At 40.1% G+C, this 26,220-nt stretch overlaps 1 protein-coding gene across 5 annotated transcripts in view; it reads right to left on the reverse strand.

Annotated features, from left to right (window-relative positions):
- HECW2 (HECT, C2 and WW domain containing E3 ubiquitin protein ligase 2) overlaps positions 1-26,220 on the reverse strand; it is a 375,863-nt gene that overhangs the window by 314,130 nt on the left and 35,513 nt on the right. Inside the window, exon 1 of one of the 5 annotated variants that reach the window (XM_045480585.1) lies at positions 17,478-17,573. The exons of the other annotated variants lie outside the window; for them this stretch is intronic. The gene's annotated coding sequence lies outside the window, so the exon portion shown is untranslated. Of the gene's footprint in view, positions 1-17,477; positions 17,574-26,220 lie in introns of those variants that run through there. 5 annotated transcript variants of the gene reach the window in all.

A 26,220-nucleotide genomic window follows, 5' to 3' on the forward strand; every position in this document is an offset into this window, starting at 1 on the left:
AAAATTAATGAAGCAGCTATATGCACTCTGTGTGAAAGGTGGGGACTGTGGAGACCTTGCACTGACTGAGGTCACCTAGAGATGCAGGGCCCACAAGGGGCCAAATACTGGGGTTTTTTAAAGATATAGAAAGGGGTGCCTGGGTGGTTCTGTTGGTTAAGTGTCCGACTTTGGCTCAGGTCATGATCTTGCAGTCCGTGAGTTTGAGCCCCACCCCGGGCTCTGTGCTGACAGCTCAGAGCCTAGAGCCTGTTTCAGATTCTTTGTCTCCCTCTCTCTCTGACCCTTCCCCATTCATGCTCTGTTTCTCTCTCTGTCTCAAAATAAATAAACGTTAAAAATTTTTTTTAAAATAAAGATATACTAGAAAACTAGATTTTTTTTCATATGACACACCAATTTTTTAAAAACTATAGTGGACCAAATAAATCAAGTTTGGGGATCACCATTTTATAACTTTCTTCAATATTTTACCTCTGTTATCTATGTAAAAAAGACTTAACTCTTCAGCTGGTTTTACTTTTTAATATACTACTAATACACTATTTCAGACAAAGAAAACAAAAAGCTATAAGACAATCTACTCCACTGTTACTGACCCTTATTCTTTAAGCCTAAAACATGTGTATGTATTTTAGTCATGAATAACATTGAATAGGTATCCATCTTTCTTCAAGAAGCAAGTTATTTACTACAAAATTGTTGAAATTGATTACTGACAAAGGACAGAAGATTAATGTGAAAATAGTAGCCTTACTTGCTTTACTTTGGATAAAAGTTTGAAATGAATATCCTGAGCTTGCAGAAACTGATTTATAAAAATACTTTTTCCATTCTTGTAAACATATCTTCTGTGAGCCTGGCTTCTTTGCTGTGAGTGTTATTAAAACAAAACCTTAAGGGGCGCCTGGGTGGTGCAGTCGGTTAAGCGTCCGACTTCAGCCAGGTCACGATCTCGCGGTCCGTGAGCTCGAGCCCCGCGTCGGGCTCTGGGCTGATGGCTCGGAGCCTGGAGCCTGTTTCCGATTCTGTGTCTCCCTCTCTCTCTCTGCCCCTCCCCCGTTCATGCTCTGTCTCTCTCTGTCCCAAAAATAAATAAACGTTGAAAAAAAAAATTTTTTTTAAAAACAAAACCTTAAGCATTTCGGGTAGACATGCATTGTGAGTAGCATGTCAGCAGTTCAACCTGTATTAGATACGTCCACAAGCAAGAAGCAAGCCCATTTGGAGAATTAGAAACTATAAATACTGATATACACACAGTTTACATTCAAAGTGTGCATATAGAGATCACTATTTCACTTATAACTATTTGTTTAGTTACAACTGCAGGTCAAGAAAGGTATGAATGCAATAACAATTCTCTAAAGTAACTGCCTACACATATACACATTTTCAAGAAATCTGTGTAATTTTCATAATTATCATTGTCACAGTTTTTCTCTTCTTTCCTATGTTAGGTTTGTTATTTATTGAAATGTCATGTTATCTGTTAAACCTAATTTTAAAAAGTCTACACTTCTATTTTGTATGCACAGTCACTATTTTATTTTTCTAGTAATTCAGAGTACCAGTCCACAATGTATTGGAAATTAAAATTAAAAAAAAAAAACCTGACCTTCTCCACAGATAATTTGAAAAATACTGATCTACCCAAGACTGCTAGAAAACAAGCCAGAGTTATGCAAACAAAGATTTCCCTTGGGCTATACTGTCCAAAAATTCAGGACGTGTTGATTGGTCATAGACAAGGCATTCAATCACACTGAATCACAGGAAGAAAGATACTGCAAGCTGACCTGTTCAGGAAGGGTCTACATCATTTAGGAAGGACCTGTCAAGCTAGGTATAAGCCATATATCTCATTCCTCATATACCTTGCTACGGGGTAGTACGTTATGAAATCAAGTCATAAACTAAATTCAGCCAAAAGTACTTTAGCCAGCAGGCACCAAACCTGTTTTGTAGCTCAAGGAAGCCCCACTTTCTTAAGGCACTTCCTACTACCACCTAAGATGAAAGACACTCCCAGAGAGACACCGGAAAACCTAGATGGCAGGATGAGCCCTCCTGGGCTTCCCACAGTTCATTCACACAATTCACAATCGTGTCACAGATGAAAAATTGTTCCTAACATCCTTTAAGCTAAGTAAATCCTCTGGCATATATTTCTATAACAATATTTGAAGTTCTGGGGCACCTTAGTGGCTCAGTCGCTTAGGCATCCAACTCTTGATTTTAGCTCAGATCAACTCTCAGAGGTTGTGGGAGTTAGCTCCATGATGAGCGTGGACTCTGCTTAAGATTCTCTCTATCTCTCCCTCTCTATCTCACCCTCCCTCCCCCCCCCCCTTTGCTCCTCTCTTCGAACTCGCATGCTCTCTCTCTTTCTAAAAAAATTAAAAAATTAATGGAAAAACAATATTTGAAGTTCTAAGTATCCAATACCGAAGGTGTTAATTCCTTATTAAGGTGCCTGAAATGATACCAGCCTGTAAGGAGAAAATTAGCCAAGAATCATGCTCTTTATGTTGAAGCACTTCCAAAGTAAATTAGACACACACAATATAAAAATCTTATTCCAATAGTTCTAATGAAATAGTCTCTGTTTAATGATAGGATCCCACCAACAAATCTTCAACACCTGCTCATCTCCCATTTTAACAAAGAGCAGAAATTTGGTTTAGGGCCTCTGGCAAGTATCCATATCCACCTAGAAGTTAATTATGTTGTTTTCATTTGTTTTCATTGTAATGAATGCTAGAGTGACCTTCTCTTAATCATGTAATAATAGTATAGAGCTACCTTTTAAAATAAATTTCCTTCAGTTAAATAAAAAGTAAGTAAATAGAAAATATCAGGTAATTAAGTAGCGCCTGAGTGGCTCAGTCAGTTAAGAAACTGACTCTTGGTGGGGCGCCTGGGTGGCGCAGTCGGTTGAGCGTCCGACTTCAGCCAGGTCACGATCTCGCGGTCCGTGAGTTCGAGCCCCGCGTCGGGCTCTGGGCTGATGGCTCAGAGCCTGGAGCCTGTTTCTGATTCTGTGTCTCCCTCTCTCTCTGCCCCTCCCCCGTTCATGCTCTGTCTCTGTCCCAAAAATAAATAAACGTTGAAAAAAAAAAAAAAATTTAAAAAAAAAAGAAACTGACTCTTGGGGCGCCTGGGTGGCGCAGTCGGTTAAGCGCCCGACTTCAGCCAGGTCACGATCTCGCGGTCCATGAGTTTGAGCCCCGCGTCAGGCTCTGGGCTGATGGCTCAGAGCCTGGAGCCTGTTTCCGATTCTGTGTCTCCCTCTCTCTCTGCCCCTCCCCCATTCATGCTCTGTCTCTCTCTGTCCCAAAAATAAAAATAAAACGTTGAAAAAAAAAAAATTAAAAAAAAAAAAAAAAAAGAAACTGACTCTTGATTTCGACTCAGGTCATGATCTCACAGTTTCGAGAGTTCAAGCCCCAAGATGGGCTTTGCGCTGGGCATGGAACTTGCTTAAGATTCTCTCTTTCTCTCTCTCTCTCTCTGTCTCTCTGTCTCTCTCCCTCTGCTCCTCCCTCACTTGCATACGCACGTTCTCTCAGTCTCAAAAAAAAAAAAAAAAGAAAAAGAAAATAAAATATTACATAATCAGTAGTAGAAGCATATAAGGTAAAAATCTGTGAAAATTGTTCTGTCCTAAGTAATGAACACTGTGAACCACCCCAGCCACACCTCGCCACAATTTCAAGACCACCAGTAACTAGGGGAGGCAGATATTGCTTTAAAAAAAAAAAAAAAGGGCCTGGGGCACATAATTTCCCATAATTCTGCCTCAAAGAATCACCCAGGGAATCCTGTGGGGTAACCCATCCTTACTGTAACCCTTTTTCCTTTAACACCACATACAGAGCATGAGGCTTACAATTCAGACTTCCTCTAAAGTTTGTGTCAATCAAATTTTATCCCTATAACAAAGGAAAGGGAGGAAGATAATTTTTATATATATTCAGGATAAGATGAACAAAGAATGAAATCCACTGTATTAACACAGCTAGCAAATTGTGGACTTTTTTTCCCCTCTTCTTTATTTTCAAAATTTTCTGTAATGTTGTTATAGGCCTTTTATAATCCAAAAATATATGAAGAAAAAATTAAGTGTAATGTTTAAAAAATACACAGAGACACCTAGATGGGACAGGGGATACTGAAACCAAATTTATAAGACCCATGTGGTGGTAGCTTGCTTTACAAAAGGCTTCTGCGCATGACTGCAGAGAACTCCTTTGAAGAGTTCACGGTAAGAGGCTGTAGGGAGAAAATTAGCCGTAGGATCCTTAATTCCTCTGTGCCATGCACCACCCTTGCCCAATAACTTAAAACCCAGCCTTAGCTCAGTGCCTACTGCCTTCTTGCCTGCCTGGGTGTCCTCCCTGTATCTCTGCCTCTCCCAGACAGGCCTGGGTGGCTCACTCCTCACCAGTCTTCCCACAATGCCTGTCCCACAGCGTCCCATGGTGTTGGCATGTCTCCACTACTACTCTGTGCAGTGCCTGAGAACCCAGACATGTCATTTCTCGATGTCCCTCACACCATGTCCAGATCTTAGCACACAGAGGAAAACTCAACATGTGCCTGCCTCACGACTGGGACTGATTCAATTTATAAATTAAAAAGGAAAAAAAAGGAAATACATTGAATATTAATAATAGCTACCATGTATTTCAGTGTTTTACACACATCATCTCAGTTAATGTAACCTTTGGACCTCTGAGGCATTCATCACCATCCCTGTGCTACAGGTGAGGAAACAAGGCAGGGAGAGGCTACATGACATATCCATGCCCAATCTTAAACTTGAGAAGGTGGTGTGGAGTCAAGACGAAATGCCCCCATTGTGTGAACCTGACTTTCCCCCGTACCCTATTCTACCCTCGCAGGTTTATCAGTACGAATGACATGCAAAGCCACTGTCATCAATTTCTCCCACAATTCCGTATCAGTAACTCAAGAACTGTACAAAATAATAATAATAATAATTCAAAATAAACAGAAAAGAGCATTGGCAGCTTTTATTCAGCTATGACATTAGCATGTTAGTTTATGTTCTGAGGAACATTTGCACATCTTTAGACTTCTTGAAAACACAGAAGTGTAGGGGCGCCTGGGTGGCGCAGTCGGTTAAGAGTTCGACTTCAGCCAGGTCACGATCTCGCGGTCCGTGAGTTCGAGCCCCGCGTCGGGCTCTGGGCTGATGGCTCAGAGCCTGGAGCCTGTTTCCGATTCTGTGTCTCCCTCTCTCTCTGCCCCTCCCCTGTTCATGCTCTGTCTCTCTCTGTCCCAAAAATAAATAAACGTTGAGAAAAAAAAATTAAAAAAAAAAAAAAAAGAAAACACAGAAGTGTAAAATTCCATAATGAACTCCACTTAAAAGTAGTAATTTATGCTAGGAAACACTTCGTCTCCTTGCCCCTCAATTCTTGAGTCCAGTCCACTCCTGATGGCAAAAAGGCTAAAGCTTCTCTGAAACACTAAGTCAGAGAAAGATGGATACAGATTCAGACTAAAGTATTTCTTTGTTTCTGGAGGTCACAGAGGTAATTAGATTTAAGGGAAAAATTAACATTTAAGCCAAGAAAATCAGTATGACAGGAATTATGTGAATGTTTACTTTGTATGCTTTTCTATATTTTCTGTATGTCTGACAAGTGAATAAAAGTACTATTTTTTTATAATTAGGGTAGAAAATGTTATAAATTTTTAGAAAGGACTAAGGATCTCCTTTCATCAATAATCTATAGCATACACTTAACTTAAACAGAACTTCAATATAGCCCAAGTGTTAGATTACCTGGAATTTACTTTCAAATACCACAGCAGAGCAATATGAAATGCATGTGTGTGTTAGTTTTTGTCTCCTACCCTAACTGGAACTACACACTATACTGGTGGTCAGCTGATATTTACTTGAAAGAACCACACTCCCAGAGGCAGCTGGCTATCTCTTTCCAACTGATACTGGTGGTTTTGATCACAGGTGTTGTAGATACTAGAGACAAATTTTCATTGGTTAAAATTAGTGGTGTTTAAGATGTATAAACTGATCTTTTTCATGAACCTGGTACAAAAGTCTAATGACTAAATGCAATGTGATAGTCTAGATTGGATTCTAGAACTGAAAAAGGATATTAATGGAAAAAAGTCTGGAGTATAGTTAATACTGATAATAATAATAATATGGATTTCTTAGTTTTGATAAATCATGGTAATGTAGAAAGTTAACAAGAGCAGAAATCAGGTAAGAGGTATATGAAAACGTGTTATCTTCGCAATTTGTCTATAAATCTCAAATGATTGTCAAAAAGTAAAAACCGAGTGAGCATTTAGAATATGGCATTAAACCTGGCACCTGTAATGTGCACCTAGAGAGCACCTGAAAGACTGCTGAGAATTCACAGAGCTCAAAGAACAGGTTATATAGGGTTATTTCGTACCTTCTCTAATAAACATCTTTATATTCAGTGGAATGAAGTCTGAAACTTGCTTTCATTATTATAACCCAGTAAGAAATTACTCCTAATTATTGGAGTTTAGACATAGTTACCAAAACAGATGAGTCTACTGGTTGTGCAGAACCAGGTCCATTTGTAATACAATACTCAAAACAGTTGTTCAACTGTAACTTCAAAAGATGAATGTGCATCAGTGCCTCATGGATAAGCAGAACAGTTAACATGAGACAGGTAGGTCTGAGGGAATCCTGTCTAGTTAAGATTAATGCTTGGGGCGCCTGGGAGTCTCAGTTGGTTAAGCGTCCGACTTCGGCTCAGGTCATGATCTCACAGTTCGTGATCTCATCAGATTCGGTGCCGACAGCTCGGAGCCTGGAGCCTGCTTCAGATTCTGTGTCTCCCTCTCTCTCTCTGCCCCCTTCCCCTGCTGGCGCTCTGTGTCTCTGCTTCTCAAAAATTAATAAATATTAAAATTAAAAAAGATTAATGTTCAGTTCTCATAAGAGGAAATATGAGTCATAATTATACCATATATAAGACAGAATTATTTATAAAGTCAGAAAAAATACACCATAAACAGGAAGAAGCTAGCTAAAACATAAAACAGTATGGTTTTAGGATACATCAAAGAAAGTATGTGTTTTCAGCTTGGGACAAGTTTCCCATCCATTCCTTAATGTTTCTCATATCCTTACCCAATGGCTATGTGGCATAGGAATATACTGAAAAGGGTTCAAACAAAAAGAAGAACATCATTTCACTTAACCTTCACAACAGCCTAATATTCGTGATGAAGGTAACAGCGACTGTACTGGTGGTGCTATCTTTATATCCACCTATATTTCCAGATCATTTGGGCCATTATTTAATATGCCAAATTCTTCCCTCAATAAGAATTCTCAATATGACACAGACTTTTAAATATATTTCTTTAAATGATTCAACTGCAGAAGTGTGTGATGCATTATCCAACAATTAATTAAATATTAACACTGGTGCCTACATTACTGGAAATTGACTAATGGAAAACGAGTCAAATGTATTATTTTTTTAATTATATAAATTAAATTACATAAAAGCAACAGTATCACCATCCTGTTCTCTATGTGGGGGGTAGAACACACTCACCCTCACTCATTTAAAAATTATCTGTTGCCTGAAGCAACCGAAAGCTATTTCCAAAGTCAATGCTGAGAATCAGTGGCAGAAACACCGCAGCTAGAATCCTGGTATATGGGCATTATAATCCTGGGCTCCACCAACCAGAACATGACGCTCCTTCAAAAAGCAAAACAAAACAAAACAAAACAGAAGGCTTTTCTATTGTGTATATCCAAGGCACTGTCAACACATCACTGCTTCATTGTTCTGCCCGTTCTTCATCAGAGCAGCCACAATTAAATGGTCAAGCCTTCTTTTCCTTTTTCTAATAAAAGCCAGAGGAGAATTCCACATCCTTACAATGTTTCATTTTCTAGAACTCCAAATCCACTATTTAAATGTTTCATTCAAAGGCTTGAGTAAAAACAAAAGACAGTATCTGTAAAGTATCTGGAAATTCTGTGGCTTTGTCTGATCTGTATTAGTGAAATGCCCCCAAAACTGTCAAATGAAATTTCACTTATCTGTGCACAGGTGTGGTTACCCAGACCTAGAAAAGTGACTTGACTAATGACAGCAATTCTGGCCATGACACTCTCTAATAGTTTTCTCAGAAACAGAAATTGAATGAGGCTGAGAGCTCTAGCCACATGTAAACACCATGCTATAAGGAATCAATGTTCCTGCACACAATTAAACTGTAACATTTAAGACAAAAGAATATTCTGGTACTACCAGAGCAAAATCATCTTACAAAATATTTGAAGGGCCGTTGGCTTTTGTGGATTCCCCATGTGATGTCAGGAGCCAACAAGAATGATACTTCGGAAGAGGGATATGATAACGTATCCAGGAGGAAAAATATACATTGCCATCTGTTTTCATGCTTCAGTAAGTGACTGAACTTTAATAACAGGAATTCAAATAAACTGTTATTTAAATATGTATTACATATGCATTTCAAAGACATTTTATTATTATTAAAAGGGAGTCAAGGTAGATTCTAGTCCTGCCACTAATTCTCTTTGTGATCCTGGGTAAGTTACAACTTACTTACACCTCATTTTCCTATCTGTTAAATAGGACTAATAATCCATCATGCCAGGCTCAAAAGTCTATAAGGATAAAAATTAATAAGGAAGTATGCCAGAAAAAATTAAAAAAAAAATAGTAAGAGTTTTTATGAATATATGGACAGATACTTCATCTGTGTTCTCTTTCTCTTTCTCTGAGGACTGGAATCCAGATGTAATGATCCAACTTTAACCATGAAGATGAACACTCTACTTGGGGATGGTGTAACAACAACTTGGGAAGTACCTGAAAGATTACGAAGAGCAACAATGTCCAGCCACCCGGTCCATTCACATTGGAACTGTCACATAAGAAATAAACATCTCTGTTCTCTTGGCCACTGGGTTTCTTTGTTACAGCAGCCTACCCAAACTAATACAGTTATTAAGACGTAAGCACACATGAATCTGTGCAAATCAAATCTCATTTACAGACCTGTTTTGCTTGGTCCTTACAATGTTGGTCTACACAGTACTTCGTATGTTTGCTTAATTTTTACTTAGATGTCAACATTCAAAATCAGAAGATTTCAGGGGCACCTGGGTGACTCAGTCGGTTGAGCATCTGACTTCAGTTCAGGTCATGATCTCGCGGTTTGTGAGTTCAAGCCCCACACTGGACTCGCTGCTGTCAGCACAGAGCCCACTTCAGATCCTCTGTCCCCCTCTCTCTGTCCCTCCCCTGCTTGTGCTCTCTCAAAAATAAATAAAACATTTTTTAAAAATCAGAAGATTTCATATAACAACCCAAGATAAAAGGGGAAAAAATTAGATCTGGCAACAATGAATTTTTATTTATAAATGACAACGCTTGGCTGGAACTGAGGATATCTGACCCCTTTGGAGACAGCATGTGCTATCCAGTTCTCCATAACCTCCCAACATTACAATAGGTCTGCTTTATTTATTTCGTTTTCCTGTTCTTAGGCCATAGTGAATACTTGATTTTGCAACCCCTCATCAAAATAAATTTGTGGACATTCAAAATTCTTGGAATTCATATAATTTTATGAATTTCAGCCCTGGATAGCAATAGATTAAAATAGCTCATCTCTGCCAAACTCTTACTCCACGAAGTTCTGCCTATTAACTATATTATGGCTAACAGATAACCATCCCTTATCACCATATCCTTATCACCATATCCTTTCTCATCTGGATTACAGCAATAGCCCCACTGGCCCCCCAGCCTTACATCTTGCCCACCCATTCATTCATGGCATTAAAACGAGAGCCACCTTTCTAAATTATAAATTTAATTCCCTTCTTTCCAATGGCTTCATATTTGCCTTTAGATAAATCCTAAACTTCTTAAAATATAGTGAGATGGTGATATACGTGTGTGTGTGTATAATATATAATATGAAATATATAATATATAATATACAATATACAATATACAATATATAATATATATATAAATTAACATGAGACAATTAGTTCACAGTTAAAGTTCCCTAATCAAGAGTTCACTCCTGCTAGCATTGCAAACACCCTATTCAGGGATCCATCCTCTAGAAGCTGCTGTTCTATGGGAGGAAAGTAAACTTGTTTTGTTTGAGTTATTGTAATTTGTGGTCTCTGTGTTGCTGCACCTTAAATTATACCTTATCTAATACTATACCCAGTGATTTTTAGTTCCTTAAATCTCCGATATTCCCTCATTCCCTCTTGCCATGGGTTCTCTGCACATGTTCTTCCCTCTGCCTGGAACTCTCCCACCTCCTAACTTGCATCTTGCCAACTTCTACTTCAGTTCTCACCTCCATGGAGAAATTATCCCTAACCTTAAGTCTGGGCTCCATTCCCCTTGATATGTATTCCAATAGCAGACTTCTTTCTGACTTTCAGTTATCACTTTAGACACCAGTGGTTCATTAATTGTATAAAAGATGCTTGAAATAGTTTTTCACTGGTAAGTGAATGATAAAGATAAAAAGAATCTAAGTTCCTTTAGAAATAGAGTTGCCTAACCAACCTGGCTTGTCGACCAATTCCAGACAACTTCATGGGAGGAAATAAATTTGTCTTATTTGAGCTACTATAATTTGGGATGACTTTGTTACAGCAGCTAAGCTTGTACCTTAACAGATGCACTTACCATATTCAATGGTTTTCAGGTCTGTGAAGAGACCATGTCCTTCTCACCTCTGAGTCCTTGTACATGCAAGGGCTATGACTGGAATACGCTACCATTTCCCACCGTTAATGTAGCTATTAGCCTCCAAATCACAGCTTAAAGATTATCTTGGACAAATCTTCCCTAACCTTGAGGATCCATTAGATCCAACAGAAGATCCTGCACCCCGACCACCATTATTATCTCAACATATTTTACTACCCTTTGTTTTGTAATAGTCTCTTTCCTTCAACACACTATAAGCTCTTTACAGACAGAGGCCACTTCTCACTCCTCTACTGCTGCATTGGCAGCACCCTGTGGATCTGGCACCTAACATATGATCTGGGGCGCAAACCTCCATCTTGACCACAATGCCATCTCAACAGATCTTGCCAATTACCCTACTACAATCTAGAAATATCTCCATATTTTGTTTTATTTTACTTCTAGAAACACTAATAAGGAGAAGGAAAGGGAAGAGGACAAAAGGCGGGGGGGGGGGGGGGGGGCGGGGCGGAGAAGAAGAAGAGATTAGTATGGCATAATTTGGCATGGTTTAGTGAACCTTTCAGTCTATGTTGCTTCCGAAAACACTTTGTTAAGAAAATATATTCAAAATATTTGGGGGTTGAAGACAGTTAGATAGCATATAGTTTCTTTAGCTGTAATTTTTTTCAAGCCCATACCATATAATTTATGTGGTATGGAGACCAACTAGGTGCCTTCTTACTATGTCTTTCTTCACCTTGGATAGAACTTCAATTGCATCTTAACCATGTTTGTTTGAAGACTAAGACAGGTGCTTACCTAGTATGTTTTCTCTTCTGGAAGCCAGGGATTTGGCAGCTGATCTTCCAGTAAACAAATAAATTGTAATATTGCAAAAATGTCCAAACTTTAGTCACCTTATCCTTTGTAGAGAAACCAAGAAAGACCCCCAAGTTAGTTGGGAATTAGCAACTGGTGACCTCTATCTACTTCCAAAGCCATGATGCTGGGAGACAAATGTCTGTCATTGATGTGGGACATTCTAGAGCCCCTTTCATATTTTGAAGCAGCCTCAACCACCATAGATGAACTTTGTCCTTTAATTATTTTGAATCACAACAGCCAAGAGACAACTTGCCTTTTTTTTTCCCTTACCTTGTATTTCACTTCCCTTTCCATACTTCTGCTTTCCTCTTCAATTTTAAGGTTGTAAGACAGAGAAGCTCCTATTCTTTAATCTCAGCAAAATTATCTGTTCTCTTGTCCATAGCACAAGAAAAGGAATATACAGATGTAATTTCATTCTTGATCTTCCTTTAACAATGTGTTTAGGCAAGTGCCTCTGTTACTGTCACCTTAAACTAGACTGACTTTTTTCTGGCTCAGCTTACCTCACTATAAAACAGTATGAGGTCAACGCTAGATTGCAGAATTTAATTAAATGCCTAAGATGAAAGCTTTATAACACCTCCAATTCTTGTTTTGCATCAAGAACAAGAAACCAAATTTTGCTTGAGGCGAAAATATAATACTAGCCTTGTAAAAAAAGGATTACTGTAATAATTTAGAACCTCATTTTTGATAGCAGTTATCAGCAAAGGCTGAGTATTTTTTTTATATAACTGCACTCTGATTTACTATTGCACACAATTCCCAGAATCCTGATATCAGTTGTTTTTACTGTTAATATGAGTCTGCTAAAAGGTCCCAATTTTGTGTCCTAAACTAAATGAGATCAGCCAATTGGAAAGTAGTATGTATAAATTTTAATATCCAGCTATTTATAGTCCTATTTCCCAGACGTGTTGCCTGACCACAGGAAAGGTTCAGTCTGGCTGTAAATGAGTCTTCAGTATATGTCAGGACCTCCTGTCCTTGTGCAGCAAAAAATCTTCACTCTGCTTTGTTCTTAAATTATGTAGCTCTTCCCTGCCACACACACTAGGCCGCTCATATGTCAGCATTAATACACAGGAATCAATTATTAGCAGCAACATGCTCTGAGATCTCAACTCAGTGAGTTCAGTGAAACATCAGAGGGAATGTGTTACTTTTTTCCTCTTTAAATAATACATACCTGAAGACCACAGAAGAATCTTTTCAGCCTTGGAAATGAAAACGGGGGTTGAAATGATAGTTAAATCCTCTTCTCTTCTGCCTCACTCCACCACCCATAAATATCAGATGAGAGGCTGCATATTCTGGTGAATGTAGGCCAGCTGCTGTGACGCAGGAGGGAGATTTGGGGCTTTGAGATATAAATTTTTCAAAGAACTAAAAGTAGCTCCCAAGAACCTGCTTAACACAACCGCCTGCCTGAGCCTCAGCATTTCCACCGCCAGTCTCTACTGGGGAACAAGATGGGCCTCATCTGCCTCCTCTCATGGTTTCACCACACCCGGCAGGGTTAACCAGACCAACACGACACTTTGATGCTTTTCTTGCCACAGTGTGTGTGAGGGCAAAGCATCTTGCTACAAGCCTCATATACCGAAATCATATCCCATTTCAATTGCCCCACAGCTCCCCACATCTAAATGGGGAAATTTTTAAATAGCAAGCACTAAATGAGCATAGCAGCTAACTCCTCAACTAACTAGTCTTCTCCACAATGCGCACAACAAAATGACTAGGAAGAAAACAAATTGTCGACATAACTCTTCTTCAACTGCTAAAAAAGCTAGCCCCTAAAAAGCCATATTTAAAGCTTCAAGCCTCATTTCTCACAGCACTCCCAGAAGAGGGAAAACAGATTTCCCAGTCTGTGAAAATCAGTGTTGCTTTCAGAAAGTTGGTAACGACTCCAAATGCAGAAACTCAAAATCAGGATCATACTAAAATAGATGTGGTTGGTCCTTACCACCAATGTGAGACATACAGACTGCTCACCATGCTGGCTTTGTTATTTCTTAAGGGCTGCTTCCAACATAATGCATAAGAAAGGACGCTAGTCCAAATACATCAATGTTTAGAAATTTTATACTGTTCCACATCACATTTACATGCCATAGGCAGTTTGGGTGAGTCTGATGTAATGCCTTGCATAATGTATTGAAAGACAAAGAGATTTGCTAAGGCAAACTACAAGACAATTAATTAAAAGCCTTATCCTCTTACCATATAGTTTTTTAGGTCTGTCTGTGGCAAAGTCAACCCTAAACGTATACATAATAGTCCTGGCTAGTCTTACCCACCCCCCACCTCACCCATCCCTAAACTATTAAGAGTCACTTTGGAAATGCAGAGGTGAGAGGAGCTCAAAAGCAGCAAAAGTCAGAGAAAGCAGAAAGAGCTTACAGACCTCTTTTGTGTTGTCCCTTCACTTCTGTTCAGAATGTCTGAAATTGCTCACTTCATTATGATACATTGCCTCAGATGTCACCAATTAAAGATATGAGTCAACAAGCATTATTTGTTTAAAAAAAATCCAACCACCTTCAGGGGAATCATCATACTATGAAGAATTTGATCAGATCGCTTTCTATCCTAACAATTATCAGAGAACAGCTACAGAGGAAAGAAAAGGATGACAGAGGCCTAATAATCTGGGAGCACTTTAGAACAACCTGGAAAGGTAAAGTGGGCGCTTAGGAACCATACAGCATCCTAAAAACTCAAACTCTCTTTTTGTAAATGACCAATGTTGGATATGGAGGACACGCTTAGTAAGTTGGCGAGTAACCTGATATGAGAACCCTCCGATGCTCTGCTAGAATATTCACGGACACTCTAGCTTTGTCCACTTCTGAGTTCATTAGTTTTCTTGGTTCACCTTGGTGCACGGTGCCACTCTAAACTACGACAGCTGTGGCAGCATCCTGCATAAGGGACTACTGTAGGGGCCACAGGATCACATAAGAGAGCTGAAGTAGAAAAATCAGAAATGTCCATGGGCACTTGCTTTCCAGATTATGTGTCTAAAGCCTATAAATCTTAAAAGCTGGCATGCTCAGCCTCACAAAAGATCTCCTATCTCCATCAACTTCTAGAAGTGTTCCAATGATAAGCAGAAAGAGAAGCAAAAAGTATATAATAATTTCTTGAAAAACGTTAGCCTTGCTATTTGGTGCCTAGACCCCCTTCTAGGACTCCCTTCCAGCTTGAATGGGAAAAGGAGATTATAAATTCCAAAAAGTTACAGGGCAAATGATCTTCAGACAGCACGTCATCCAATTTTCTGGACTAGAAGCTGAGAGCTATGGGACCAGTCACCCTCCATATTAATCTGCCAAATGGCCAATGCACTCCATGAATAAACTAATAAGCATGGATCCACCTAGTTAGAAGTCCTGACTTCTTTTTTTTTTTTAGATTTATTTATTTGGAGAGAGAAATAGAAAGCACAAGTGGGGGAGGGACAGAGAGAGAAGAAAACAGAGAGAATCCCAAACAGGCTCTTCGTGGAGCCCAATGCAGGGCTCGAACCCACGAACCATGAGACCATGACCTGAGCCAAAGCCAAGAGTTAGACGCTTAACCAGCTGAGTCACCCAGGCACCCCAGAAGTCCTGACTTCTAACTCAGTGGGTCTTTGATGGCTACATCAGTGGTGGTGTTGGGTGAAAGGCAGCAGCAGCCACAAGTGAACAAGCCAGAGCTCCCCACACATCAGCCATCTCCTGTGTGTGGGATGCATCATTCACCTCAGAGCTCCATCACCTGACTTCAAATACAGAAGCCAAGAAAGGTGGATCTAGTGGAAGAAAATGAGTGGGCAAAAAGTCATTCCTATACTAGGAAGAAGAAGAAAAACTGTTCTCTGTCCTCCCTCCATATCACAAGCCTCCTGCTCCTGGGAAACAATTCAGTTACCATATAAAGTGAATTAAGCTTCGTGGAAGAACCTGAACACCTTAACACTATGAGAGTTTCCGGCAGACATAAACAAAAACAAAAAGCAAAAAAGTGTATCGGGAAAAACTGTTTAGAATTTGAGAATGTGCTGTGTATGTATATGGGACCAAGATGAGAAGGGAGAAGAATGAAAGCCTCTGACTTGTAACTATAGAGATCAAACCAACCGATGGTTACCAGAGGAGAGGTAGATGGGGGGATGGGTGAAATAGGCAAAGGGGATTAAAGAGTACACTTATCATGATGAGCACTGAGTAATGTATGAAACTGTTGAATTTCTGTTGAAACTAACAGAACGCTGTATGTTAACTATATTGGAATTGAAATAAAAAACTTAAAAAAAAAATGAATGAATGAAAGCCTCTGGATAGAAGGCAACAGAGCCAAGAGGAACTCAAACATCCAATCTAGAGACCAGGTAGCTATATCCAAAGGTTTATAATTCAACTGAAGCCAAGGATGGGGAGATGCAGAGCTCTTGACTGCCAGGCAGACCAGTCAGGGCACAGATGGTTGTAAATATGAAAATGCTTCTCGTAAAACCAGGGACAACATGAACCAGGACAGAGAACAGACCAGGCTGAGGTGTGACTGAAGAGCGCTCAGTAGAAAGACTCAAGAGTCTAACAGAGACCGTCGAGAATGGCAATTGTTTCTCTATCTTTTTGAGACCATTCCCCTGTATCCTCCTCACCCTCTTCCACAAAGTGATTTGTCCTTAGTGTAGCTCAGTTACTTGTGATTAAGACAAATAAGGGAAATGAGAAAGGCGCCAGTAGCTGTCAAATCTTAAAGTATCTATGAATATTTGGAAAGTTTGTTTAATTAAGAATCCTAAGCCCCAACCCAAGAAATTCTAATGCAGGCAGTTCCGGACCACAATTTGGCAAACACTGAACGACCGAGAGGGCAATAAAAAGGCTAATTTTCCAGCCAGCCCAGCAGCTCCAGATTTGTTTTGACAGCATAAAAGGTACCCTGCACCCTCCACAATCCTCAGAGAGGTTACTGCAAAGGGGTTCTAAAAACCTTGCCCACATTACACTTATGGGAGAGTTGGGGCTCCAATTTAGAATACTCTTCTATCACGGCAGTACCTCAAAGGCCAGTTAATCACAAACTTAGCCAGTGCCCCTACATGCCTACTCATGATTTTTGTTTCTTTTCTTTTTTATTTTTTTTTAATTTTTTTAGCATTTATTTATTTTTTGAGAGAGACAGAGTGCAAATGGGGGAAGGGCAGAGAGAGAGGGAGACGAAGAATCCGAAGCAGGCTCCAGGCTCTGATCTGTCAGCATAGAACCCGAGGCGAGACTCGAACTCACAGACCGTGAGATCATGACCTGAGCTGAAGTCAGACCCTTAACCAACTTAGCCACCCAGGCATCCCAGGATTTTTGGTTTCTTTTAAAAAAACAAAGATTTGTCTTGTTGAAAACTCTGCATCTGTAAAACTATGCAAAGGTATCATAAGCCAACATGTTCTGACACTTTTGGTTTTGCTTGTATAAGGTTTTCTCCCAGGTACCTTTATTTTTACACGAAAGACAATCCTGGTGATATGAGAGGAAACAGAGGCCAGCTTGCTGGCTGCTCGTCAAAACTTACCAGAAATAAGGGCGCCTGGGTGGCTCAGTAGGTTAAACGTCGACGTCGGCTCAGGTTGTGATCTCACGGGTCATGAGTTAGAGCCCCGCGTCGGGCTCTGTGCTGACAGGTAAGAGCCTGGAGCCTGCCTCGGATTCTGTTTCCCCCTCTCTCTCTGCCCCTCCCCACTCACGCTCTGTCTCTTCTCTCTCTCTCAAAAATGAATAAACGATAAAAAAATAAAAAATTAAAAAATTTAAAAAAAAAACTTACCAGAAATAAAAGCTTAGTAACGTGCAAGGAAACCAGCTGTTGCCTCCATACCAAATCAGCCCGCTGCCATGGCAGTCTCCTTGGAGCTGAAACACACTTTGAAGGTAGGAAAAAATATCTCAGAACAAAGAAAACAAGTCCTTCCAACAGTGAGAAGTGGTAGTCTGCAAAGAAAGAGTCTATTTAATTTTTCAGTCCTAAAAGCAAGTAACTATTGCCCAAATGGCATGGAAAAGTGGCAGAAGTGCAGAAGTATCCTAGAGCCTTAAGCTGAGACTAAAGGTGGATTGGAAGAGAAATTCTGGACACTCCTGAGTTCTTGTCTGAGAAACTCAACCACTGTAGGACCTTGGGTGAATCACTGAACCTCTGAGGCTCATTTTACAAATGTGTCAAATGGGGATAATATCCCCCACCATCTCTCCTCACAGGAAGTGGTAAGGTTTGAACGACAGAAAACATGGAAGAGCTTTCCATAAAATACTAGTCAATAAGCAAATATTTGTACACATTTTTATCACCATGATTGCTACTCTGCTGTTCCTTTAAGGCTTTTAAAAATTGAAAGAGCAAGTCGTCGCCGTATCCATTGAAGACCTATTCGTTAATCTTTTTTTTTTAATGTTTATTTTTGAGAGACAGAGCCACTGTGGGGGAGGGGCAGAGAGAGAGGGAGACACAGAATCTGAAGCAGGCTCCAGGCTCTGAGCTGTCAGCACGGAGCCCGACGCAGGGCTTAAACTCACAGGCCATGAGATCATGACCTCAGCCAAGGTCGAATGCTTAACCGACTGAGCCACCCAGGTGCCCCCTCATTAATTTATTTTAAAGTTACTGTGCTATGGGACACCTGGGTGGCTCAGTTGGTTGAGCATCCAACTCTTGATTTTGGTTTGGATCATGATCCCAGTGCTGTCGGATGGAGCCCCACATCAGGCTTCATGCTGAGCGTGGAGCCTGCTTAAGATTATCTCTGCTGTCAGCACAGAGCCAGTTTTAGACCCTCTGTTTCCCTCTCTCTCTCTGACCCTCCCCCACCTCTCTCTCTCGAAACTAAAAACAAACACTAAAAAAAAAAAAAAAAAAAAAAAAGATTCTCTCCCTCTGTCCCTCTCCCCCACTCATGCTCTCTCTCTCTAAAAAACAAAACAAAAAAAGTTACTATGCTAAAGAAATCTGTTAATATCAATGAAACTGATCAGTATTTGGTAATCAAGTATAGGAGAGGAATGTATTTGTGCCTAAAAAGTCTAAATCTCTGAATCTTTTTTTTTGATTATTATTTATTTTTATTCTCACATTAGATAACCTACAGTGTAGTCTTGGCTTCAGGAATAGAATCTAGTAAAAAGTCTAAATCTCAGATACTATCTTCTATTACCCATTTTTTTCCTAAAACAAAGAAATCACTATGAGGATGTACAATATTTTTAATCATTTCACTTTTTCCACAGAATGATCACACAAACGACTGGTCATCCTATTTACATGACAGAGAATACGAGTAGTAGCAGCAACTAGAAAGAAAAAAAACAAGGCAATTTAGCATTGCAGCAAGAAGACTGTACATAAAACTATCCTCAGCTCATCTGTACTCTTCTATCCATCAGTATCTTTATCTTTTTTTAATTTTTTTTTCAACATTTATTTATTTTTGGGACAGAGAGAGACAGAGCATGAACGGGGGAGGGGCAGAGAGAGAGGGAGACACAGAATCGGAAACAGGCTCCAGGCTCTAAGCCATCAGCCCAGAGCCCGACGCAGGGCTCGAACTCACGGACCGCGAGATCGTGACCTGGCTGAAGTCGGACACTTAACCGACTGCGCCACCCAGGCGCCCCATCAGTATCTTTATCTTAAAAAACTCTCTTACCTTGGGTGCCTGGATGGCTCAGTTGGTTAAGCATCTAACTCTTGATTTCAGCTTGGGTCATGATCTCATGGTTCATGGGATCAAGCCCTGTGTAGGGCTCTGCACTGGTGGCACAGAACCTGCTTGGGATTCTTTCTCTCCCTCTCTCTCTGCCCCTCTTGAGTGATGTTCCCAGAAGCCCCTGGGAGGCTGCCCTCCAGGCTGCCTCTGCACCTTTGTTCCCACCAGCTGAGTCATGTGCCCACCAAAGCCAATTGTGTTTGTTCCCAGACCTGTTTATGCCAGCTCTACTTGTTATTGTTAATTATATAATTGAATTAAATATTATGTAAATCCCAGAAATTTGAGAGCAAAAAGAAAGAGTGGTAGTAACTATGGAAACCAAGTTAAATGCTTTAGAAAGATCTGGTAAAGGCAAGCACCTAAAAATATTTCTGTCAAATTAAGAATGAGTAAAGGATTGGAGGAAATCTTAAAATTCTAGAATTCTTGACTCAGACTGCTTCACAAGTCTGCATACTTTCCCTACTGAAGAGGTTGGAACGGCAAAGCATGGAAGAGGCAGTATGGGTGCAGCTCACACAAGAAAGCCCATGAGGAACCCCCATGAGCAGATAAAGACTCAGAGAGAACACCTCAGTCTTCTCAAAAGACTGGTGAGTGTGCACAGAAATTTTTTAATCTCTTTTTGACTCTGTTTTAACTGACTCCACATATTTAAAGACCCCAATAATAAAACATTTAAAAAAAAAAACACCTTTTGGCTTTTATTCCAAAAATACAAGTGTCAAAAACCAGGGGGAAGACTCTTTTTTTATTTAGTGTTTATTTATTTTGGGAGAGAGAGATTTTATCTCAATGTTTTGCAGATAGATGGAGGAAAAGCCAGCCAAATTGAAAAGAACTTGAATGAAATACAAACACAAAATTACAAATTAAAGGAAAGCACAGGACACAAAGAAGAGCAAGAGCAAGGCATGGAACTAAAACCACACTGGACAGAGAAAAGGCTAACCCAATACTCCGAAACACCAGAACTGGTGAAATGAAAAATAAACGAGAAAATTAAGCAGAAGTTAGAACTTGGCTCTTGAAAAACTACCTCCTGATGAAAGAAACTGCTCATAATGTGATTTTTAGGCATTTTATTTCATCCATAATTTTAGGAAAAGTAATACATACACCTCATACAATATTCAGACAATTAATGAGTAAACAATGAAAACCAAGTCTCCCTCACACACTTTTCCTTCAGCCACCCGTTCGCCCCCAGAGGCAACTACTGTTACTAGCTTCTGTTTCCTTCCAGGGACAGTACATGCATACAAGCATGGATATATTTAAATAATAATATAATCTTAAGCATTAAACTTGGGATAGACAGATACAGGTATTTCTAATAGATCAATGTATAAGTCTCCCAGAAAGTCTCAATCCACTCTTGCAAAATTACCTTACAATTCCACAGGTACCATTTTTGGGAAATGAATTCCATCCAAAGTCCTATTTTCACAGTGTAAAAATAGGGATGGTGCTCCTTCTCAAAAAGCAAGTCAAGTCAGAGGTCTCTAAGAGTATTTACATTAAATACAAAGCTGGCTAGATGACAGATCTGATCTGTTAGGGCAATTCACCTCTTCGTGATGCCATGGCCTTTTTAAAAACTGGCATACCACACATACAATGTGGTAATCGGTGTGGGAATTCAAAAGGGAAAAGCAAGCAGGAACAGTAAAGTAGAGGAGACTCCTATGGGTCTCATACCTCAGGCTTTTCTTCCTCAAGTCCAGACTTTGCATCACCCGTCTCTGGAAGGCTTTGGAACCTGATTAGTTGTTCAGAGCAGACCCTTCTCTCAGGCAAATTCACCTTATTGTAACTCATAAGATCTATGTGTATGTATGGGGGCGGGGGGGGGGGGGGGGCGTTGGGTATGTATGTATGTAAACACATACACTTACAGAATGCCAAAGTATTCATTTACAGGGAGAACTCTGTCAAGGAGCCATAAACACTCAACATGGAGGCAAGTGCATTTTCTTTCTGTGGGCACATACATGAAAATCAAATAACTGAACTACAGAAAAACTGCCATTTCCACCTATCCAAATCCATTCCTCTTTATTCTGATTACAGAATTTCATTTCTGAGAACTATTCATTCCCCATTAACAGAACTTATGGTTTAGATGGTTGGGTGGGCACATGTCCCAGGAGTGGCCAGTCCCAGAGCTGAACCTGTCCCAGTAGTTGACAGGATTGTTAAGCTGTGAGCAGGGAGATGCAGAAAGCCCCCTCAAAATGAGAGAGCTTTGATTGAAAATGAAAATGAAGGCAAGAGATGGAGAGAGACATTGCTTCATAATACCATTTAACACTAAAGTCAAGCCATGCCTGAGACCAGGACACCCAATGAACTTTTCACTTATGAGAGAAAATAAACTCCTTTATTAACTCACTTTGAGCTGGGATTCTATCTCCTGTAAACAAAAAGAAGTCCTTTCTTCTTGTTTATAGAAGTGCTTTCACAGAGAAAATGGAATTGGACTAAGGAAGGTTTATGATATGATTTGAATGCTTAATCAACATCAAAGTAGCTTAATGCATTAGTATCCACACCAAGGCAATCCAACACTCATCCTTGGGCATCCTTCTGTCCTTCAACATCTGACCAGAGCCACTTGCACAGACACACTGTTTCTTAAACCATGCTCATTACGTTCAATCCGCCTGACAAGCCTGTCTCTGCTCCATTTAACCAGCTCTCAGAGGGCAATCACATATCCCTTGTTCCCAAGTTCTTATGGGAATGCATCACTGGATCCCGAGTACCGAGAATAATCGAAAACCACTTAATAGAGTAAATTCTATGGCACCCAAGAGAACTCGTAACGCATTCAAATTAAATGTTATGAATTTCTTCCAGTGAATTCTAGCATCAAAAAATCATTCACTGTAGCAAAATGACATACTCAACAGTTTCCGACTATGGGAATATATCAATGATATTTTCACTAAGGTGAACACATAGCTCTGATACTTTAAGGTCGGTTCTTTAAACCCACATTATTTCGATTACAAGGAGTTGTTTACGCTCACTCCAATTTGTAGGACAAGACAAAAGTATACATCTTTGTAAGCTAAGCTCCAATTGGAGCACCTGTTAGGCAAATAATGGCTGCAGTGTACCACTTTTTTCCTCCTTTCAGGCACAAATCCTGTGTGTGGTTACATTCTTTGAGTGCCTCCCCCAGCACCACTTCCCAGCCCCTTGTCCCAATTAACCCACGCCATGGAGAGAAGCAAACAGTTTCTCTCTCCTCAAACCATTATCATCATTTGCTTCTGTGTCGCCCCCACTAGACTCAGCTCCTTGGATGACTTGATCACCAGTCTAGCACAGTGTCTGGCAGACACTTTAAACATCAGTTGTGTGGATTTCACTACACTTGTCGACAACTTACCAGAATATCTGGTCTGTGACCTTTATGTCACTGTTCAATTTCAGGCATCAAGGAAAGTACTGGAGAGGAGTCTTAGAAACTTGGTGTCTGCCCTCCCTCCAAGAACAAGGGGTCCTGAAACAGGTTCTTCTGAACAAATTTTCAACCTTTGTAAAATATATCCTGCAACCCTAGCTACAGCTCTCTGGCCGAGGGGTTGGTGCTTGACCTAAACATGTCAGATAGAGACTGGACACGAGGAAGGCCACTGGCCTCCAAGGTGGCCAGGCATGAGAGCTGAACCCCAGGAGGGACAAAGTGTACTGAATAGTGATGAAGCAACTCGGTAAGATCCCTTCTCAGAGTGTGTGAATGCAATTCTGACAGAGAAAGCTGTCAGAGAATAGCACAGAAAAAAAAAAAAAAAATCAAGAGAAAGTAAAAGCTGAAACTCTAAAGCAAGAGAAGCCAAGAATAATTCAAATCTTGAGGTCTGTAGGGGGAAGGAAGCATTTAAGACTACAGAGAAGACACAGCAAGAAGCTGAGACAAGTATCAGGAAAGAACTCCAGCCACTATAATGTGGTCTCAAATTTCCTTTACAATACAACATGAGGTCAGTGGATGAAAAGGCCACATTAAGAGACAGCTACTGTAAGTTTTTCAGTTATCTTTACCTCTACTAAAGAGCTGAGGTTGTCAATTATCAAAATGGACATTAGAAGTAGGCTTTTATTGTTGAAATCAGAGACATTTAAGACTTCTGAGTTGGCAGGTTGCCTGGGTGGCTCAGTCAGTTAAGCGTCTGGCTCTTGATTTCAGCTCAGGTTATGATCTCATGATTCGGGAGTTCGAGCCCCATGTCGGGCTCTGCACTGTCAGCACAGAGCCTGCTTGGGATTCTCTCTCCCTCTCTCTCTGCCCCTCCCCCCCGCACGGGCACAAGTGCATGTGATCTTGCTCTCTCTCAAAATAAATAAATAAGCTTAAAAAAAGGATTGTGAGTTGGGTAGAAAAAATTCAGGGGTACCCCACCATTTCGTGAAGGGGTATAATCTCACCAGGCCATTCTCAGGAACAGGCCCCAGGCTGGATTCTGCACTCAGGCACAGTTTACTTAGATGATCTTGGTTGTACAATGCCAACTCTAAGTTTAATTGAATCCTGCCTCTACAACATTGTGATATTTGCCTCAAGTGAATCTCTTAAGCAAACCAAGGAACATCCAAAGGGCAAAAATACAGACTTTATTAAACTTATAAAATAAGTTGTAGGTGTATTTGTATGCCCTCTTACAAATGTACATTTGGCTTTCATATCTAGGGGTGGGGGAACTGGTGGGAGACCTGGAGCCCTTACCTTCCTCTAACTACTGGGATATGTTCATTGGGGCTTTAGACTCAGGTGTGATTACACAAAAACCAAAAAGTGAATGGCTTGAACAAGAGCCATATTTATATCTTAATATTTAACAGTCGAGATGGAACCAGTCCACACTGGAAAATCTTCCACTTCCAGTTCCAGACAGCTATGTCAAGTATCACCACCCCCTAGTCAGTTGGAAGGCAGAAAGAGGAATAGAGGGCACACTCCTTCCCCACTGGTCAGATTTTACCACATGATCATGCCTAGCTTCAAGGGCAGCAAGGAAATTAATCCCTACACTAGCAACCAAAGGAAAACTAAGTGAAATGATACTCTCATACATCAATTGGGGGCCTTCTTCCCTGTGCAGCTCCCATCACCTGATGAAACTTGAGTGAGATCTGTTCTCCACAGTATGTATGAGTTTAATATAAGCATGAAACTCACTGCTTAAATAACACCAATAAGAAATTCACTATGAAGTCACTACATAAAACTGACAAATGTTTACAAAAAGAGAAAAAAAATAGTAAAAGGCCTGAAAGATAATTAGGTAACTATTATATGAAGGAAAATCTGGATGATCTGAGAATAAACCACACCCTTGCTCCTAACCTTCTTCAATCACCTGAGAGACTCCCAAATCACATGGGAAAAGTAGCTCTCCTGCTCTGCACTGAAAAACCCACACAGGTCATTGTAATAACTAAAGGCACTGATTAAATGACAAAGTAAAATCTTCATCAGCCTTTAAATTGCACTACTTGGTTAGAGCTGCCATAACAAATACTGCAAACTGGGTGGCTTAAACAACAACTTTATCGTCTCATGGAGATGGAGGTGAGTCCACAGTCCAGATGTCAGAAGGGTTGGTTCTGTGAGGGAAGGATCTAGGCCTCTTACCTTGGCTTGTAGATGTCTCTTCACAATGTCTTCCCTTTACGTGTGGCTGAGCTTGAAACTTCACCTTTTTAGAAGGACATCAGTCATACTGTATGAGGCCCCCCGTTAAACACCTCATTTCAACTTGATTACTTCTGTAAAGACCTCAACTCAGAATAAGTTCACTTTCTGAGGTATTTGTGGTTAGACTTCAACATATGAATTTGCTGGGGGCAGTGGGGAGAGATTGGGGCACTACTCTGACTAAAACTTACTCTTATAGTTTTTGTTCCTTACAAAAAAGGGGTTTTTTCCTTACCCCAAAAAAAAAAAAAAAAGCCTTTTGTGCTTTCGTGTCTATGAAGACAGATTATAACACAAGCAACTTTCTTCAGTGTTACCTCTGCATTTTCCCAGAAAAACTGAACAAGAAATGATACTCATTGCAAAGCATATTTATTAAACAACTTGATCGTTTTAGGCAATGCTATAATATTCAAGGTTGTACTGGCCCACAGACCATTTCTCACAAGATACGTGAACCAGCAGGAAAAAAATGAGAGAGGGGATGGTTCAGTGGTTTGAGAGGACACTCATTCGTCAGGGTCTAGTTGACAGATTTCAAAGGACCTCAAAGGAAAGACAACATTGTAACTTGCTGGGCTATGCTAACAATACAGACTTGCCCAATTCTTGGGTTTTCAATGGTCAGAGACTTGATCCTTGGTCACTTCTATTTGAGATTTACTTAACTTAATGGTCTCAGTACTCTGACCTTGCCTATCTGCTTACCTCTGTGAACTGGATTTCAGTCTGCAATCTCAGGCTGATATCTGACACTAGTTTGGTTAACTCATCTACTTGTTTATGCCCCGGACCTGCAGAGGTAGACTGGCCTTCCATCGTTCACTTGTATTAGATCCTAAAACCTGCTTTTAAGTCTCCATTCAGATTTCATTCCTGGTCCTGACAAGCAGCTTTATTTTCCAATCCCAACTTAAATTCCAGTCCTAATGGTGACGTGACTCCCCTACAAATGAATCACTACTGGGAAGCTGTTTTTTTCTGTCACTCTGGATGTATCTCTGTGAAGTAGAAATGAGCTAAATAAAAAAGGAAATTAAGAAATTACAACAGATATGAAATATTCACAAAAGTTCTTTAAATAATAAAATAGCTTC

Source organism: Leopardus geoffroyi, chromosome C1, assembly GCF_018350155.1.
Source record: "Leopardus geoffroyi isolate Oge1 chromosome C1, O.geoffroyi_Oge1_pat1.0, whole genome shotgun sequence".
Lineage (NCBI taxonomy): Eukaryota > Metazoa > Chordata > Mammalia > Carnivora > Felidae > Leopardus > Leopardus geoffroyi.